This window comes from Heterocephalus glaber, unplaced genomic scaffold (assembly GCF_053883595.1).
Source record: "Heterocephalus glaber isolate CG9 unplaced genomic scaffold, H.glaber_assembly_v1.0 deba00000122, whole genome shotgun sequence".
Classification (NCBI taxonomy): Eukaryota; Metazoa; Chordata; class Mammalia; order Rodentia; family Bathyergidae; genus Heterocephalus; species Heterocephalus glaber.
The window spans coordinates 88682836-88701683 of record NW_028258138.1 but is presented as its reverse complement, the minus strand read 5'-3'; the positions used below and the strand labels follow the sequence as shown (position 1 = coordinate 88701683).

The window sequence follows — 18848 nt, the reverse complement described above, 5'->3', positions numbered from 1 at the left end:
CTGCTGAGACGAGAGGGCCCTGTTGGCAGCAGGCTGGGTGGACGGTGGGGAGGCTCCACAGTTCACTTTCACACTCAACAGCGCAGGATGTGCTGGGTGACAACCTTCACTGTGACTCGGTTACCGCCACACACACGACCCCGGGTCCTGAACCTCATGTCATGGCCAGATGCCTCCTCAGTTCCCATGACCAAGGACAGTGCTAATGAGTGGCTGTACCAGGCTGCTTCAGATGTGGGGTGCACATTAAATGGAAGGAATTTCTGGTGAAATCTGACCCGGGCTGAAAGACTTCAAAGGGCTCACAGGGCTGTTTTTATTCTGAGCTTTGAGTGGAGCCCTAGGGTGCTCCTTTACCTGACACCAACAATGCTCAGAACTGAGGGGAAGCCAGGTGAGGTGGCGAGGGCCTCTAGGCCCAGCACTGGGGAGGCTGAGGCAGGAGCATCTCCAGGAGCTCCAGGCCAGCCTGAACTGCATAGCGAGACCCTGTCGCAAAACAAGAACTATGAGGGGCAGAGCGGAACACGCTCCCTCTAGCCAGAGAGACCTGTTTGGTGTGGCAGTACAACCTGAGCACACACAGCTAGTGGAGCATCTGTACGGTTTCTCTTCAAAGTCAGGGGGCGGGGGGGTAAGCTGGGATGCTCAGAGCCGAGGTGTGATAAAACACTTCTGGCCAGCAGGCTGCCCTATGAGCAGTCACATCTCCACTTGCCTGTGGCAGTTCTGGTTTATGTCTCCTAGGCATAATCATTAATGATACCCCAAACCTAGATGCATTCTCCAGTGTCCTGGTTTCAAGAATAATTCTATGGTTATATTAAATGTAGGGGAAGCCTGGCGTGGTGGTGCATACCTGTAATACCAGCACTCGGGAGGCTGAGGCAGGAGGATCACCACTGAGTTTTTAAAGATGAGGTCAGCTGATCTGCTGGAACTAGAGACAGTGCTTCCCTGAGAACAAGGACAGTGATTGCAGGAGATGAGAAACCCTCTGGGGGTTGTGGCTATGCTCATCCACTCCATTATAGCGAGGCTCAAATGTGTGACACTGCACTTCCATTAGTGACTTTTTTTTGGTAGCTCTGGGGATTGAACCCAGAGCCTTGCTTATGCTAGGCAAGTGCTTACCCACTGAGCTACTTTCCTAGCTGACACTGCATACTTTAAACAAACACTATTTATATTGTACATCATTTACTTCAATAAACCTTTTCTATTTTGAGGTGGTTATTTTTTTGGTTTTGTTTTGGTTTTTTATTTTTAGATAGGGTCTTACTATGTAGACCAGGCTGGCCTCAAACTCACAGTGATCCCCCCACTTCGGCCTCCCAGTGCTGGGATTACAAGTGTGTGCCACCACATCCAGCGAAACCTTTTCTTAAAAAATCATTTTTCCAAAAACAAATGGAGGACCTACCTTGAAAAGCAGCGAGTATTTCTGTAAGCCACGCTTTATGCTCCTTGTAGTCAACTGTTTTTTGTTTTTCTTGGGGGGGGGGGGGGACTCAGGACCTTGGGCTTGCCAGGCAGTGGCAGTGCCACTGAGCTACATTCCTGGGCCCAAGGGCGTCACTATTTCTTTTCAAGATCTCCAACCTCGCAAGTCAGGCACTGTTGTTCCCCTTAGGGAAGTACAGTACCCAGGTAACTCCCGCAGTCACCCATGCAGAGGAGACACAGGCAGCCCTCAGAGCCCAAGGTGCGACCTCGTTACCCATGGTTACACCTGCGCCTGCGCACAACCTGCTTCCGGAGCCTCCAGCAGTTGCGGCCTGGCAGAGACAAACGTGAGAGCAGGTGGAATGCTGGTGAGGCTTCAGGGGAGAAGGAAGCTTTCTACACTGTCAGTGGGGGTATAAGCCAGTACAGCCACGACGGAGATCAGTGGGGGGATTCCTCAAAACACTGAAACTAAAACCGGTCGTGGTGGCCCACCCCTGTAGTCCTAGCACTCGGGAGGCTGAGGCAGGAGGATCACCGTGAGTTCAAGGCCAGCGTAGGCTACATAGTGAGTTTGAGGCCAGCCTGCGCTACAAAGCGAGACCCTGACTCAAGGAAAAAAAAAAAAAAAGAAAAAAGTAAAACACCAAAATGAGAAGTTCCACTCAAACCAGCTATTCTCCTCCTAGGTATCTTCTCAAAAGAGTTAAAGACCCCTTATCATAGATACTATGTTTTGTTTTGTTTTGTTTTTGGTACCGGGGATTGAACGGTCCTTGCGCAGCAGGCAGCGAAACCACTGGGCTAAATCCCTGGCCCGATAGATACTGTTTATAGCAGCGTAACTCATAATAGCTAAACCTTGTGAGCAGCCGGTATGTCCATCAACAGATGAATGGATACAGAGAATGTGGTATTTCTACACAATGGAGTACTACTCTGCCATAAAGGATAAACGAGTTATTTGTAGGAAAATGGATCTACCTTGAGACCATATGGTAAGTGAATAAATTAGATACATGAACTTCAATATTACATGGCTTCCCTTATTTGAGAACTCAAAATATTTTTTTTAAAAAGATAATAGGAAGTAGGGAGATAGCTCTTTTGCAAATCAGAAGATCAAGAGATGGAGGGAGGGGAGGGGAGGGGAGGGAGGGGACTGAATGAAGCTGTGTCCTGTCCATGCCCCGGCTCTCCACTGCGCGCTGCAGATGGATGCTGACAAAAACAACTTTAAACTGAGAGGCTCAGGGATATCTTAGTGTTTGCCCCATTTAAGAAAAAGAGAAGGGAGAAAAAGGAGATGGAGACAGGGACGAGGGCCCCAACTCCATGTGGGGGCTGGGACCCAGAACACTGCGGTGTTCGCCAGCCTGGGGCGGGGGCGGGGCGGCGGGGGGGGGCGGGGAGAAGGAGGGGAGAGGGCGGGGAGAAGGAGGGGAGAGGGCGGGGAGAGGGAGGAAGGAGCTTCTTCTCTTGCTACGGGGATGGGGATCTCGGAGCAACTCCCGACAAGTTGTGACTAGAAACCCAGAAACGCCTAAGGCTTAGACCCCAGAGTGCGCCCTTTCACACCCAGCATCCCCTCTGCTCCTGAGAGGAAGTTGAGCTCCATGTCCCTGGGCTAAGTCGCACGCTGTCACCCGGGTTAGGGTTTTCCCACAGGGCATAAGGACGCTGATGCACATCTGTGGCATGTCACCTCCTGGCAGTGCTGCTGGCCATGAGGAAGTGTCCTGAGGTTACTAAGCAGTGTCATTAAATAACTAAAGGAAAACCCCAGGGGCGTGACGCCAACCCCTTGCAATCCCAGCACTCCAGGAGGCTGAGGCAGGAGGATTGCCACAAGTTCAGCCTGAACTACAACAGCGAGACCCTATCTCAAAAAAACCAAACAAATAGAAATTTTTTAAAAAATCAACTTTGAATGTTTTTGTATTAAGAGTTCCCTTGTGATTAGAAAGTTGTTTTGTTTTGTTTTGTTTGGTATTGGAGATTGAATTCAGGACCTTGCACTTGTGAGGCAGGCAGCGGAACCACTGAGCTAAATCCCCAGCCTGTGATTAGAGTTAACATAGATAAGTTATCCAGGCTGGCTGGTTTCCACCTTCCGATCTCCAGGGGACCGGAGAGACCCTTGCATGTTCTTGGTCTGAGGGATTCGTGCTTTGGTCACAGATGGGGACAGCGGCCTGTCCTACGGGGTCGGTGCTGTCCAGACCTGCGGGCGGGGGCCATGTCAGCCTTCCCTTCCAGGCTGAGTGCGGCAGGACATCGCCATGTGACCAGGACCCCAGAGAGCCCGGACTTGGAGACGCCATGAAGCGTCCCATCGAGGTCACTGTGCCAGCTTCACACAGCGAGGCCATGGGGGTCTTCTGGACCCATGGGGTGTGTGTTTCAGCTGCTTCTGCAATGTATATTTTGCTATAATAAATCTTAGCAGCAAATGTATAGCTTGCTATTAAAATTTGTGAGTATTTCCAGTAAACCTCTGAAATATGAGTATCAAAAAGAAAATATAGGGCCAGGGATTTAGCTCAGTGGTTTCGCTGCCTGCTGCACAAGCGCAAGGACCCGAGTTCGATCCCCGGTACCAAAAAAAAAGTTCCAAAAAGAAAATATAAATGATACAAAATCTCTCCATCCAGAGATAGCCATTTGTCTAGCTTTAAAAATAAATTCTGACCAAATCATCTTGCAAAACCCTATTTTTTTTTGAGACAGGGTCTCCCTATGTAGTCCAGGGTGGCCTCAAACTCACAACAATCCTCCTGCCTCAGCCTCCCAAGTGCTGGGATTACAGGTGTGCAACGCCATGCCTGGCCCTCAATGCTTTTTGTTTCAGCTTTTAAAGTGTGCATTTATAACTGCAATCCTTTCTCACAAGGAAATAGACTATTTTACTTTATAACAGACTACTATCAAGGGGCCAATAGAAGGCAGAAACAAACAACCCACCCTTCTCCCTCCGCCGAGGAAACGGAAAACAAAACAAAAAATTTCACGGCAGTATTTAGACTGGTGTTTGACCAAACCACCTAACTACGTTATTACGTGAATTAAGCCTCACAGGTTAGTTGTCTGTTTGCTGAGCAGGAGAGGGCAGATGAGCCCAAATCCGTGCCCCACGGCCCCAACCCCAGCCCTTGGTCCCCTTGGCCGCAGCCCGGCCAGCGCGACCCCGACCAGGAGAGGGCGCTGCCTCCCACCTGTGCTGCATCCCCATGGGAGCCAACGGGATGGGCGAGGCGGACGCTACTTTCCATTAATTACTTTTCACAGCGTTGGCATAGTCAGTGCTTGTGGACTTGTACTGCACTTTCACCAAAACACCGCATGATGATACTTAGGCCTTGTGATCAATAGGAGCCGTCCCTTGGCGTTCCTGGGGACAGACAGAGACACAGACACACACACGGCTTCCAGACCTGGCAAGCGTGCCCGAGGCTAGGGAGGGAAGAACCCGGGCGCCTGCCCTCTTGAGCCAAGGACTCATCTGATCCGGGTCCCTAATTAGAAACGGAAGCTCACATCAGGATAGGTTTTCTTTAGTTTTCATTAATAATTAAAAGGTTCCCTCCTGTGCTTGCAGTTTAATCACAGCTAGCATTTGTGCAGCGTGAGTCTTTGCGGAGGGCTTTCCCATCCCCGAGGAACCGGGAGGGTGCTAATTATTCCACTGCAGGTTTGCCTGGGCTCTGAAGCCACGCCTGGGAGGTGCCAGAAGCCTGCGCCTGCCCTTGGTCCCAAGTTCTTTTCCTTATCGTATGCTGTTATCTCCAGCACCCTTTCAAGCTGGACTTATGCACACACGGCACCCAGACTGTCCACTTCTGTGAACAGGGGCAAAAGAGCACTAGCCCACCTCTAACAGCCAACGCCACTCCCGCTACACTGCAGGGAAAAACAAGAAACTCAACTCTTTTTTTGACACAGGCTCTCACTATGTAGCCCAGGCTGGCCTCAAACTCACTATATGACCAACTACCTTGGCCGGCCTTCCCTCCAGTTTCAGGTCCCTCCTGGCCCAGTGGCACCACCAGTGGAGACCTCTGAGCCTTCCCCACCCAAGCACCACTGGTGGGGGACCCAGGGCCAACACGGAATGACAGAGGTCCAGAGTGGGTTTAACATAAGGCCAGCCAGGGAGCTCTCACCTCTTAGCAGGCAGAGGAGGCCTGGTCTGGCTCATCTTGCCTTTATTCACCCACACACGGGCATAAGCAATCAAGGTAACACAAGATTCATCTGCTTCCCAATATCATTAGTACACGCTCTGTAAACAACTTAAGCTCAGCTGTGTCTTTTTTTTTTTTTTTTTTTTGGTACCGGGGATCGAACTCAGGACCTTGCGCTTTCGAGGCAGGCAGTGGAACCACTGAGCTAAATCCTGGCCCAACCTCAGCTGTCTTAAGTTTTCCCTAAAACCTGCAATATGCAGTCACCCCAAGTACAACCTTTCCCCTTTGTGCTCAGAGACGGCCAATTAGACCTCAGTTCTCCCCTCGTCTCTGACACTCACTGTGTAGCCCATGCTGTCCTTGAACTGTCAGGGATGGCAAGGATGCTCCACCGCTCGGCCAGACACCCATCTCTTTCAGCCCAAAGGTGTAGCTGGTGCCCCAGATCAGAGAGAGGTGAGGCCCAGGGCAGTGAACAAAGAGGCTGGGACTCGAAGGCTGGTCCTAGTGAGGTCACAGGGGGAGCCAGAGCCCTGTCCTGGGCACACCTGCTCCTCATTCACTCCAGCTGCTTCCTGCAGGACCCAGTGCTGGACAATCTTAAAGGACAGAAGTCTTGTGTGTCAGAGCAAGGGTTGGCCATCTCTGTGCATCCGCCAACAGCACTTGGCCCAGGTATCTGCTGCCCCTCATCCCACACAGCTGAAAGTCCCTTCATCCCACTAAGCTCTGTGGTTTATTGGAGCAGGCGGAACAAGAGAGCAGGTTCTGAGAACTCCAACAACAGGACCAGACAGCAGTGACACAAACACGCGCGTGGCATAGACAAAAACCTAGTTGGCCAACTAGTCAGCCAGTTACAGCTTAACCAGTTAGCTGTTCACAGAGTAGGATGGGCTATGGGCTCCAACCAAAGCTCAGTCACTGTAGCTAACGTCTAGGTTGGAGTGGTTCTTGTGAGTGCCAGCCCGACGCCATGGCCACCGCCATCTTTATTGAGCAATCCACTCCCTTTTAGTATCACAGCCACCACGTCAGGGTGACGGGAGCTTAGGGCACCCTGGATTTGCAGTGTGGCGTCTGCATGGTCACACAAATGAGGCAGAAGAAAGACCTGGCCGCTCATGAGGACACAGTGCACCAGGGAGTCTGTGAGGACCTGGAAGAGGGACACCAAGAGTTCAGAGCAGGCCCCCAGCCAGGATCTCCACAAACCAAAACAGATGAGGGTCTGTGCATTGAACCACCGAGCTTACCTGATGTGTAAGAGTCTTGACAGTCCAACGTGCGTCATGTGGAACCAGACGTTTCAGCAATGGCTGAGAAGCCACTCCATTCGGCTAGGAAATAATCCAGCCCCCATAACTGGGTAAAATGAAGCTAGGAAGTGAGGACAGGTGTGTCAAAGGTAGTCTAGGTAGTTTAGGTAGTCTAGTCCCATCAAGGGAAAGATGGGAGGGAAAAAATCAAGAAGGGCCAGAGTCTCACACAATGGGGAGCCTGGGAAGCCATCCACACCTTCCGATGCTGCTGGCCACTTGGGAAGGGTTTCGCTGGGCAACGTTACCTTAAAGTCTCCAGTAGCTGTGTGGCCCCGTGGTCCAAGGCCTCAAAGCTTCACTGCAGTGTGGATGGCAGCAGGACCCATGTCTGGTCGCTTTCGGCCAGGTTCACGCCACACACTATCCACTCAGGCTGTGTGCTTTCCACCAGGATCCATCTCCCACCCATTTGAGCTGCCCTCTCCGTTCCCACATGGGCGAGCCCAGCCCGAGAGTCACCTGCTCTTTCTTCAAAGCCCATCTCCCTTGTTCCAGGAGGAGCCAGAGTCAAAGGACCCTGCCCCCTCTCGACCACCCTGCCTGACTGTGCTGTCTGCCCACGAGGAGGCTAAGTAGGAAGTGTCATTGAGACAAATGGTCAAAGGTGGCTCTTGTTATGCAGACAAATCTTTTTTTTTCCAATCCTGAGGATGGAACTCAGGACCTTGGGCTTGTGAGGCAGGCGCGGTGCCACTGAGCTAAATCCTTGCCCCAGAAGACAAATCTTTTCCCCTCTCTCCTCTGTAACAGGTTCTAACGCCTTAGTCCTTCCTTTTCCAGTGAACCTCACAAAAAACTCCTCCAAATCAAAACTTCCTCACTGTGACCACTGGAATCCCAAGTTTATTTCAGATACAGTTTACTCACTTGTCTAAGAAAACATCCAGGTTCTGGGAATTCTGGTGCCTGAAGTTCCCAGGGGTCCAGATGGAGCAATCTCAGACCCCAGGCTCTGTCCAGGGTGCCACCGTGAACCCTCAAAGGTCCTATGCCACTGCTCTCCCGTAGCACAGGCCGACCTGAGCACCGCCATGCTGTGCACTGTTTTGGCATAAACCACGCAGATGGAGCCCCAGAGGTAGAGCCCTAGGCCCCAGAGGCCCCCAGAGCTCCTTGCCTTCCACCAGCCTTACTGACCTACAGAACCCACGTCGGCCTTTTTTCTTTTGCTTTTTCCAGTCCTGGGGATTTAACCGAGGGCCTTGCACAAGCTCTACTCCTGAGCTACCTCCCTTGCTCTGCCTCAAACTTGCCATCCTCATGCCTCAGCCTCCAAAAGCGCTGGATTACAGGCGTGCACCAGTATAACCCACGGAGTGTTTTCTTACCTGACTCAGGTACCTGAGACTTTCTCACAGGACCCAGTCCTGTTTCAGTCACATCATCCAAACCCAGTTCAGATTTAGAGTTTGCTTAAAAAAACTCAGTTCCCAACACACATTTGTACCAGCTACTGCGCAGGGGGTACAGAGTTTGAGACTGATAGGTCTCCCACTACCTCAGCAGCTATTATGTATAGTAGCTGCCCTCTTCCTATTGTGCCTTGCCCCCTCCCCTGTGTGACATCATGCCAAGATGGTTGCTCCCACCAAAGAACAAACCCTTCTTCCCAGCATGCTCCTTTTCCCGCCTAGAAAGTAACCTAATACTCGCTCACCTCCTACCACCTAGTGACATCACCAGCTCCTCCATTCCCTAGTCACTACCTCACTCAACCCCACCTCAGCCCCTACAAACCCCACCCCAGTCTCTATAAAAGACTTGCCCTGCCCCGGCCATATTGCTTTTGTCTCTCCTTTGTTCAGAGACAGCTCAGCAGATCTATTCCCCTAATAAAGGCTTGTTGTGGCCTGGTCTGGTCTTGGTCTTCGGCCTTTTAACTGACAGAGACCAGCCTGGATAATACAGTGAGATCCTATCTCAAGAATAATATAAGACAAAGGCAACAAAACACAAATCCACGGAGCTTGTGGGTGTGGGAAAGCTCTTATTCACAAACCCCAGCTGTGGAGGGACAGCAGGCTGGGGCTGGCTGCTGCTAGGCCTGCCCTCCTCACCCGCCGGGGCTGCAGCTTTGCTGTGGATCTTGCTGGTCACAACACAACTGTGAAAAGGGCAAATTCCTCAGAGCAACTAAAACTAGCAGTTATCTGAAGGGGGCCAAAGAAAACAGCTCAGAGGGCAGGCAGCTTCCAGAGCCAGAGCAAGACCTGAGAATCCAGGCAGCAACTCGCTCAACCACACTGCCAGTGGAACAGAAGGGAGGCCAGGTAGGATTCAGCCTCACTAGTCAACCAGTTAGTGATAGCCTGACTGGTTAGCTGTTTACAGCTTAGTGAATTGGCTACAGGGTCTCCTGCAACCCGCTGAAGCTCAGTTACTACAGTTAAACTCTAGTTTGGTTTGGGCCCAGGGTATGGACCCAGTTGAAAACCAGGACCGCCTGCCACACATACACACAACATACACGCGTACACACATACACACGTACAACACACACACTCTCCCTCACTCCCGATGCTGCCTGGAAGTTTCTGCACCACCCTGCCCGAGCCCCTTCATCTTTGTGTCACTGCATTTCCACTGCTTTGGTCCTCATCCCGTGCCCCTCCCACAGGCAGAGCAGCACCCTGATGGAGCCTGCCTGGGGCCTGGGCCTCCTCTTCCCTGCAGCGGTCAGTGGTCAGTGGTCAGAGGGTCACAGGCGCACACAGGGCTCCCACACCGTGAGCCAGGCGGTGGGTGGGCAGAAGCAGAGCCTGGGTCATGGGCCCTGGGCCGCAGCAGAGCCTGGCATCCTCTAGTGTAGCTGTAGCCGACGCACAAAGTCATCACCAACTCGGTGCTCCAGCGGGCGGGAGGGTAGGGGAGGCGCATTTCCCAACTCTGCCAAAGCCGTGGTCCATTTATTGTGGAGGCTCCCGGAAGGGGCGGAGGAGACCCACTTTCTTCTTCCTCCTCCTTTTCCTCTTTTGGTCTTTTAAGGGGAGGGGGGACCGGGGATCGAACTTGGGACCTTGCACTTACGAGGCAGGTGCCAGAACCACTGAGCTAAATCCCCTGCCCTTCTTTTGGTCTTTTGAAACAAGGTCTCACTTTGTAGTTCAGGCTGGCCTTGAACTCATGGCAATCCTCTTGCCTCAGCCTCCCCAAGTGCTGGGATTACAGGTGTGCACCACCACGTCTGGCTGGGAGCTTCTTAACAACAGATAAGCCTCAAATACAGACATATACGTTGAAGTGTAGAATAAACGTTTTGTTATAACAGCGTATGTTGGGCTGGGGATTTAATTCAGTGGTGCCACCACCTGCCTCGAAAGCCCAAGGTCCTGAGTTCAATTCCCAGTAACAAAAAAACCAAACAAACCAGCATATGTCTAAGGGTGAATAAATGGAATTTTTATTCATTCTAGAATGAGTATAAATTTGAGAACCTTTTGAAAGGCGCTTTGACAATATCAAGAGTCTAAATTGCCAGGCGTGATGGCACACACCTGTGATTCTGGCACTCTGGAGGCTGAGGCAGGATAGCCACGAGATTCAGGCCAGCCTGGGCTACATAGTGAGTTCAAGGCTTGCCTGGACTGCACAGTGAGACCCTTCTCAGGAAAAAAAAAAAAAAAAAAAAAAGGAAAAGAAAAGAGTATAAACTATTTTCATACCATTTTGTTCAGGAATATAATTTTTTTTTCTTTTTGGGGCCAGGGGGTGTACCGAGAATTGAGCTCAGGACTTGCGAGGCAGGAGCGGTGCCACTGAGTTAAATCCCCGGCTCTGTTCAGGAATATAATTTCTGGGAATGTCTCCTAAGGAAATTTTTAAAAACCCTCAAATATGGAAAATTTACATGGCAATTGCTCTTTTTATGGCTCTTTTCCCAAAAATAGCCCCAAATCTGAAAGCAACTAAAAATTCAACAAATGGCAGGCAAATGGTTAAATGTGTGCGCCCCATGGAAACATCCTGCAGCAATTAAAACTAGGGGAAGCTGTGATAATGAAGAATGTGCGGAGGAGAACGTCATAACGTTGTGGAACTCGGAACTTTTAGCTGACGTAAAAGTTCATCGCAGAGGAAGGAATGAACAGGCCCGGGCCTCGGCCCAGGCTAACTCGGGTAGAAGTTCCCGACACGCACGCGGCTGACTGACGCCGCCGGGATGGTGGGGAGCTCGGCTTCCGGCCCGGGTCCGCGCTACGCGGGTCCTGCGCGGCCCAGTTTACCGCCACGGCCCCGCTCCATCCTGGCTCGGGCGGGGCTCGCCACGCATGCGCTTCCCTGCCGGACAGGGAACAGTTGCACCTCCCACCGTGGTGCGCGGGCCGGACGCGGGCAGAGGCAGGATCCAGGCAGCCAGGCCTGCGAGCGTGCACAGCCGGCCGCCCCTGGAGAGGATCTGGGTATGGCCGGGGCCGCGCTCCGTCAGGGCCGCTGGTTGCCGGCCTTCGGCTCCTCCAGCCGGGAGGGGATCAAAGCAGTCCGGGTCGCCTGGCGAAGACGGGTGGCGTCTCGGCGCCCTTTATAGCCCACTTGTTGCTGTGCAGACTCCGGGTGGGGGCGGAGCTCAGCGGCAGAGCAATCGCCTGGCGGGTGCGAGACCCTGGGTTCGAGCCTCAGCACTGCCAGCATAAAGAAACAGCATAAAAACGCGGGCTCCTGATAGCACTTCAGTGTCAACTCCGTGTAATTTATGATGCGTTCAACAAGACTGCGTGGCTACTCTGTGCTTGGTATGAGCTGGGAATTTGGATATCATGCCAGGCATGGTCGCACACACCTGTAGTCCCAGCGCTCTGGAGGCTGAGGCAGGAGGATCGCTGTGAATTCAAAGCAGGCCCTGGACTACACATAGAGATCCTGTCTCAAAAAAAGGGGGGGTGGTTGGGGATTTAGCTCAGTGGTTCTGCTGCCTGCCTCGAAAGCACAAGGTCCCGAGTTCGATCCCTGGTACCAAAAAAAAAAAAAAACCAGAGAAAAGGAATTTGGGTACAATGGAAATAAGATGTCATCACAGCGACTAACAGGATGCAATTTAACCCAGAGGTATTGCTGGCCACGCCTGGCCACCAGACGGGGAGCTGATGCTGGGCAGCAGGACACTGTGGCCTCCCTGGAGGAGCTGTCAGCCTTGCTGCAGGGAGTCCGAGCTGTCGGAGGACCCGGACCCGCAGCTGCTTGCTGAGCTACTAGGAGAGCGCAGGGCCAGCGAGAGGAGAGACCACGCTGTCGCTTTCACTGGGGAGCCTGGAAACCCGGGTGGCAGCCGGGTAGCAGCTGGGCCCTGTCTGCATTCCCATGGGCGTGGCTTTCGGTCCTCAGCCCCACCCGAGTTCCACTCCGCACCGCAGGCCTCTGTGGACGCTGGAGTGAAAGGAGCCATTCACACGCTCACGGCTGCATGGAGCCGCTTGGCGGATGATTTCTTGGTTACTCAGCACCCATAGGACGCCTGTCCCTGTCGGGCTCACAGGGCACCCTTGGGAGCCACTGTCACCTGTCACTCAGCCCCGGGAGCAGAGGAGCAAGATTTGGGACGGAGGAGCAGGGGCTTTGGAAGCCTGGTGGCAAGCCCTGTAAATTGTGTTAGCCCAGAAGCACTTTGCAGGCCAGAGTTTGGGGGCTGGGGCCAAAGTCCAAAAGGAATGGGTGGTGCACGCCTATCATCCTGGTGATCGTGTGTGTGTGTACACACTTGTGTGTACGGTAAGGGGAATGTAAGGGCATTGTCAGAGGAAAGAGAATGGCATTATTACAGTAACCCTTAATTCCTTATCGTCTTTCCTGAACCCAGTTGAACCAGCAATGGCTGTCCTTGTCCTTGGGGAAAGCACAGGATAACAAGTCTCCGAATGACTCTTAAATGGTTGGAGGGAAGCTGGGCATGGTGGTGCACATCTGTCACCCCAGCACCAAGGAGGCTGAGGCAGGAGGATCACTTCAAGTTTGAGGCCTGGGCTACCTAGTGAGACCCTGCCTCAAACAACAACAGCATGGGCCGGGGATTTAGCTCAGTGGTTCCACCGCCTGCCTCGAAAGCACAAGGTCCCAAGTTCGGTCCCCAGTACAAAAAAACCCAAAAAAACCCCAAAGCGTTGGAGGGAGAAGAGGTCATGGCTGCACGGGTTAGTTATTGCCAGAGTGAGTTTTCCTAGTGTCCAGCCCCCTGCATGCCCTTTTCCTTTCTTTTCTTTTGTCCATTGCCGGGGGTGACTTCAGGGGTGTGTGCTCTAACACTGAGCCCCTTTTCTTTTTACTTTGACATAGGGCCTTGAATAGTTGCCCATACTTGGCTCAAACTTGTGATCCTCCTGCCTCAGCCTCCCAGAATGCTAGGATTACAGGTGTGTGCCATCCACCTAGCTCCCCTCTTTTTCACACTCGAACACTCCCACTTTCCCCACGAGGTCCTCACCAGGTGCAGCTGCCCCCCACTGGACTTGCTGGTCTCAGGGAACTATGAGCCCAAATCTACCTCTTCTCTGCGTAAGTTACTCAGCCTTGTGTGTTCTACTGTAGCAACAGGGAATGCACGGAGGCACAGGGTGCCCGAATCAGGCCTGCAGGGGCTCCTCCTAGTGCTCTTGCTGTTTTTTCTGTGACCTTGAAATCCTATCAGGTTGAAAGATTTCCTCAAAGTAAACAGAACAAACCCACAGGGTGTGGTCAGGTGCCAGCTCCACCGGCTGCTGGCAGACAAGAGATCAGTGCTGATTCAGGCTCTGAGCCTGCAAGAGGGGATGTGTGTTACGAAAATTAGGTCACCCCTAGACCACAAACTCAACTCAGTTTCTGGGTTCCTGTCTGCAGAGCAGAGAGGCTTATGGCCATTTCGGATCAGATGGTTTGTAGGCACCATGCACCAAACAGAAGAATGGTTGGTAAATGCAATTTGTTCTGGGACTTAATCTCTTTTCATAAAAGCATTACACTTTAAGTTAAATCTGCTTTTGTGACAGCTCATTAATAATGTGAGCTTTTTTAAAAACTTGAGACAGGGTCTTGCTATGTAGTCCAGGCTAGTCTTGAACTTGCAGTGATCCTCCTGCCTCAGTCTCCTGAGTGCTGGGATTACAGATCTACACCACCTTGCCAGCAGAAGGCTGAATGTTTTAGATGTGATAATCTCTACCGAAGCACAGGGATCCATGGAGGCTCCCGTGAGGCACCCGGCTCCCTAAGCAAGTGCTTCCTGGAAGAGACAGGTATGCTCACAGGCAGCCCACATCTGTGGCCACACATCTGGTAGTGGCCTTTAGCTGTGACTCAGCACAGTGATGCTGTTTGCTCTGCTTTTTTTGGCAAAGTCTCTGAACTGCTACTTACAGGATTTCCCCCATCTTGCTCCCCCCTCAAGCTTTTTGGATTATTTTTTATTCTTTTGGAATGAGTTGTTTTGTTTTTGAGCAACTTGAATATCTACTCATCCGTACTCAAGGGGCTGAAATTAAGACAGACTTCCTCACAGGACCTCTAGGTGGACATCAACTAGTTTTTTTCTCAAAGCAAGAAAAAGCCAGTTTTGCTGGGTGTGGTGGTACATGCCTGTAATTCTAGCATTTGGGAGGCTGAGGCAGGAGGATTGTCACAAGTTGGAAGCCAGCCTGGGACACATAGTTCAAGATCAGGCTGAAGTACATAGCGAGACCCTGTCTCAAAAATACAAAACAATTGGGCCGGGGATTTAGCTTAGTGGTGCCACTGCCTGCCTCAAAAGTGCAAGTTCCTGAGTTCAATCCTCGGTACCAAAAAAACCCCCCCAAAACAATCAAAAATCCCCAGAGAAAAGGCTAGTTTGGGATCCCTCCAAAGGTTCCTTAACCTCCCCGCCTGTGCGGAGAGAGATGGTGCCCCTGGGAAGAGGAACAGAGGTTCACTGCCCTTTCCCTCCCCCTGGCTGTGGGGAGCGGCCCTGGCCCCACCCAGGTTCCTGCAGGGCAGCACCCAGAGGGCACCTGGCTCGAATTTCCAGCCCTGCCCAGGGAAGTCCCAGAGCGCACACGCGCGCGCACACACACACACACACGCATGCACGCACACCACCGCACCCCCTGGAGCAGGCTGAGTCATCTGGGTGTGGAGCCTGCTGGGTCACATTCTTGCAACATAGCGAGAGCAGAGCACAGAGGAGACAGAGCCAGGGTTTTGTAACGCTTTCTGCAGGCCAGCTCACAGCTGTGCGTGGCTGGGAGGAGTGATCCCAAGCACACCCGCAGTGCCCAGGGCGCCAAATCAGGCATGGGTCAGACCCCATGGGGTCTGAGGGCTCCAGCAGGCAACATCGGGAGGGTGAAGCCTGATGAATGAGAAAAGCTAGTGCTAGGGGAAAGTGACCCGGAAGGGACCTCTCTCTGCAAGGCTCTTTTGGGCCCCTGCTCCCCTGCACTGTCCCCAGGACTGGCCTTGAACTCCTGGCTGGACAACATTTAGCAAAGCTGAAGGCAGCAGGCACAGCCCCGAGTGCCCAGGCAGAGAGGTGCATTTCACATCCAGAGCTGTTTTGAACACAGTATCAGTTTGGACCTCTGAAACCGGAAGACGAAAGCCCTGTTCTTGGAGATAACTCAGGTAGAGGCAGGGCAGCCAGCCTCGGTGGGGACCACAAGTCCCAGATGCCAAAGTTGTGTCCCTGGCAGCTCGGTGCTGCTTCTGTCAGGCAGGGATCTGAGGACCGACCCAGGCCCTGAGACCAAGCTGAATGCTGTAAAATCTCCCCTAGACCAGACAGAGGAGAAGCCAACCCCCGCACCCTGGCATGATGACTGCACCCTGACACCACCTCCCCTCCTGGACGCCCCGGGCCCAGCATTTAATTGGCAATGAGACACTTGTTTTCACCCCTAGAGCAAAGTATGGCAAAGCAGATGGCCTCTGCCCTCTACCCTGTGGTCATTTTTCTCCTGCTTCCTGAGCTTGGCTGGGAGAGGAGGGAAAGCCAGAGGAGCCAGGAGGATAGCAAGAGGAGCTCCTCTACCTGGTCCCAGTCCATATCCAGGCCTGTGGCGTGGGACAGGGCATGAGTGGCTGGCCGTGTCCCCTCAAGCACAGGTGTCTAGCACCTGCCCTCCCATGTGGTCTCGGATGTGTGCTCCCAACACCGAGGGGAGCTGGGTGTGCAATGCAGATTCACCTTTGCCTCCGGAAAAGCAGGTCGGTCAGAAGTCTGCTTTCTGGAAGTTGGGCAGGGCCCCGGGAAGCCAGGCTCCCTTGCGTATTGTGGGCACCGGGTGGGGGGGTCTCAGTGTGCTGGACACTGTAGCTATGCCCTCCTGCTGTACCCGTTTCCCTCTCCTGGGTGCTGGCCTTGTGTATTTGATAAGGGCGGCTGGACCCAGCAGGTGTGGGATTTGAATCCAGGTTGCTATGTACACAAGCCGGTGTGCTGCCCACAGGACCAGGAGACCATGCCCGCCTTTTCTGCTGTCTGATGTTCAGGCCATTTGGTCATCTCTGGCCACCAAAACACTTCTCAAATTTTCCATGTTTTCTTTGAAGATTTCCAGGAGTGATTGTCAGGTCACTGTGATTTGACTTTCATCTTTTCAATAGATTTGATTTGAAAGCTGGGGGTGATGTTGCATACCTGTAAGCCCAGCACTCGGGAGGCTGAGGCAGGAGGATCACTGAGAGTTGGAGGCCAGCCTGGGTTACATAGTGAGTTCTAGGCCAATCTGGACTACATAGGGAGATGCTGTCTCTAAAGGGGAGGGGCCTTAAATAGATTTATTTGAATTGATTTATTTATTTGAGACTGGGTCTCGCTATGAGTTCAGGCTAGCCTTGAACTCATAACCATCCTCCTGTGGGCACTGGAGCAGGTGACTCTCACATCCAGCCCTGTAGCTGGTGAGAGGGGAAGGGGAGTTTTCCAGAGAAAATTGGGGCCAGCCAGTCCCAGGCTCCTCAGGAAGAGTGAAGGAAGTGGCCCTGGGACGCCCACCACCAAGGAGCCCCGTCACAGTGACCCTGCATGGTCACAGCCCCCACTCGCCACCCTTCTCATCGCCTGTGTCCCTGTCGCCTTAGAGTGACTGTGACTCACAATAAGAAATAGAGCACATTACCTTCACACTGCAGCCCTGAGCCGATCACGAGGTGCGGCTGCCAGCTTCATGTTCTGACTTTGTCGTTTCCCTGTGGTGTGAGTTTGGCCGTATTTTGTATCGGCCCCGAGTTTCCAGCTCCTCGTCTATGGAGTCGGGATAATGACAGAGTCCTGTTTTCATTGCCAGGATGGGAGAGCAGCAAAGAAGGTGGGGACGAGTGTCGTGAAGCTGGAACCACAGAGGATTCTGAGCGTCTTTCCCTCATTCTTCTGCAGCCCCTCTCCCAACTCCCTCTTTGGGTTTGACAGCCATGAGGTCACGTGGGCTGGCTGTTCTCTCCCAGAGTCCTGGCTCTGACAGGCACCCCATCCTGAGAGTCCCACACCACAACATCCTGCCCACCCCTTGCCTCCCATCAGCCCCTTCTCACTGCCTTGGGGCGGTGCCCAAGGTCCCTGACTCACCCCGGCCTCCCGGAGCCTCTCCCACCCCCTCGGCCTCTCAGATTGGACTTCCTAGATCTAGACCGTGCACCCTTTCTTGATGGTGACCACCGTAGGAAATACACTGCACTTCCTTTACCCTCAGTCCACACGAATAAGACTCACGGGGCAGCAACGTACTCTGACATTTCTAAATTCATGATCTACTGAATGAACTTTGCAATCCAAGGACGAGTCACCTCCCACAGTGGGCAAACATCACTCCCAAGCATGGCTCTGATCCACTCACTACTCCAGCGAGAACTTTCAGTTGCCCCTGTTATCTAGGGGCTTTAGCACAAGTTGCCTGTGCTTTTGTTAAAGTCCTTGTACAGAGTGACTCCAATTTGTCTCTATGTCAATACCATTTGTTCTCTCTGGGGTTGGGCAATTTAATAGACAGCACTGAATGGGAATGAGGGCTAGACCAGATGGCCCAATTGGTTTCCTCTCCCTCTGAGAGTTATAACCTTGGGATTATAAATGTTCAGAATCCCACTCCCAAACATAGCTCCTCCCTGGTCCCTGCATTCTCATGTCTCTTTGTTCACATTCCCTTCAATTACCTCTCCTGGCTTTTTTCTGTTGAAATCCCATCACCATCCCACAAGAGCAAAGACGCAGGAGGAAAAGTTAGAACTCATGAAGGGAGGAGAGTTGGTCTGCCGGGGCTGACAAGTTACCTGTAGATGATAAGAAAGAGGCGCAGCTGAGAGGTCAGGATCCGCATGCTGTCTCTTTCTTCTTAATAGAAGTCATGGAGTAGAGGGGGTCAGTGATGGCTGCTGAGCAGGTATCACATGCTCAAAGGTGAGGTTTAAGGAGACTGATTTACCCAGAGCTGGAGACAGTGGATGTTTTCTCAGTAGTAAAACTGACAGTTCCCAGATCTAGTCAGCAGCAGGCTGCCACCACCAGCCATAGCTCCCTTTCCTACCAGCCTCAGGACCCCAAAGGGAAACCACCAATACTCTTCACTGTGTTGCTAAGCTAGGGGTGCTACAGAGTAGGTGCATTAAATGTGTTTTCAATTTAGGATATTTTCAACTTACAATGGGTTTAATCAGGAGTTAGCTCCATTGTAAGCCAAGGAGTGTTTGTAAGCCATACATGTTTTGTTCCCTCTCACACACCAAGGCACCAGGGGCCTTGAGAACGGGGTCTTAGTCACATTCCCATTGCTGGGACAAAATACCCAACTCCCACAACTTAAAGGAAGAGAGGTTTATTTGGCTCAGTTTTCAGAGGGTACAGTCCATGGTCTGCTGGCTCCAAGGTGTGACGGACCAGCCGTCACCAGTCGAAAGGTTCCTGAATGGGGGAAAGGAGGACTGAGAAAATAAGACAAAGAGACAGAGTCGGGAGGGC

General features: G+C 52.4%; 1 long non-coding RNA gene across 1 annotated transcript; it reads right to left on the bottom strand.

Moving 5' to 3' along the window:
* Positions 1-2877: 2877 nt before the first annotated feature.
* LOC110350155 (uncharacterized) lies at positions 2878-8670 on the bottom strand. The gene is made up of 3 exons (XR_002396534.2): positions 8284-8670; positions 6890-7013; positions 2878-6792 (listed from the first exon to the last, which is right to left on the bottom strand). It is a non-coding gene; the product is annotated as an uncharacterized LOC110350155 (long non-coding RNA).
* Between the last annotated feature and the right edge of the window lie 10178 nt (positions 8671-18848).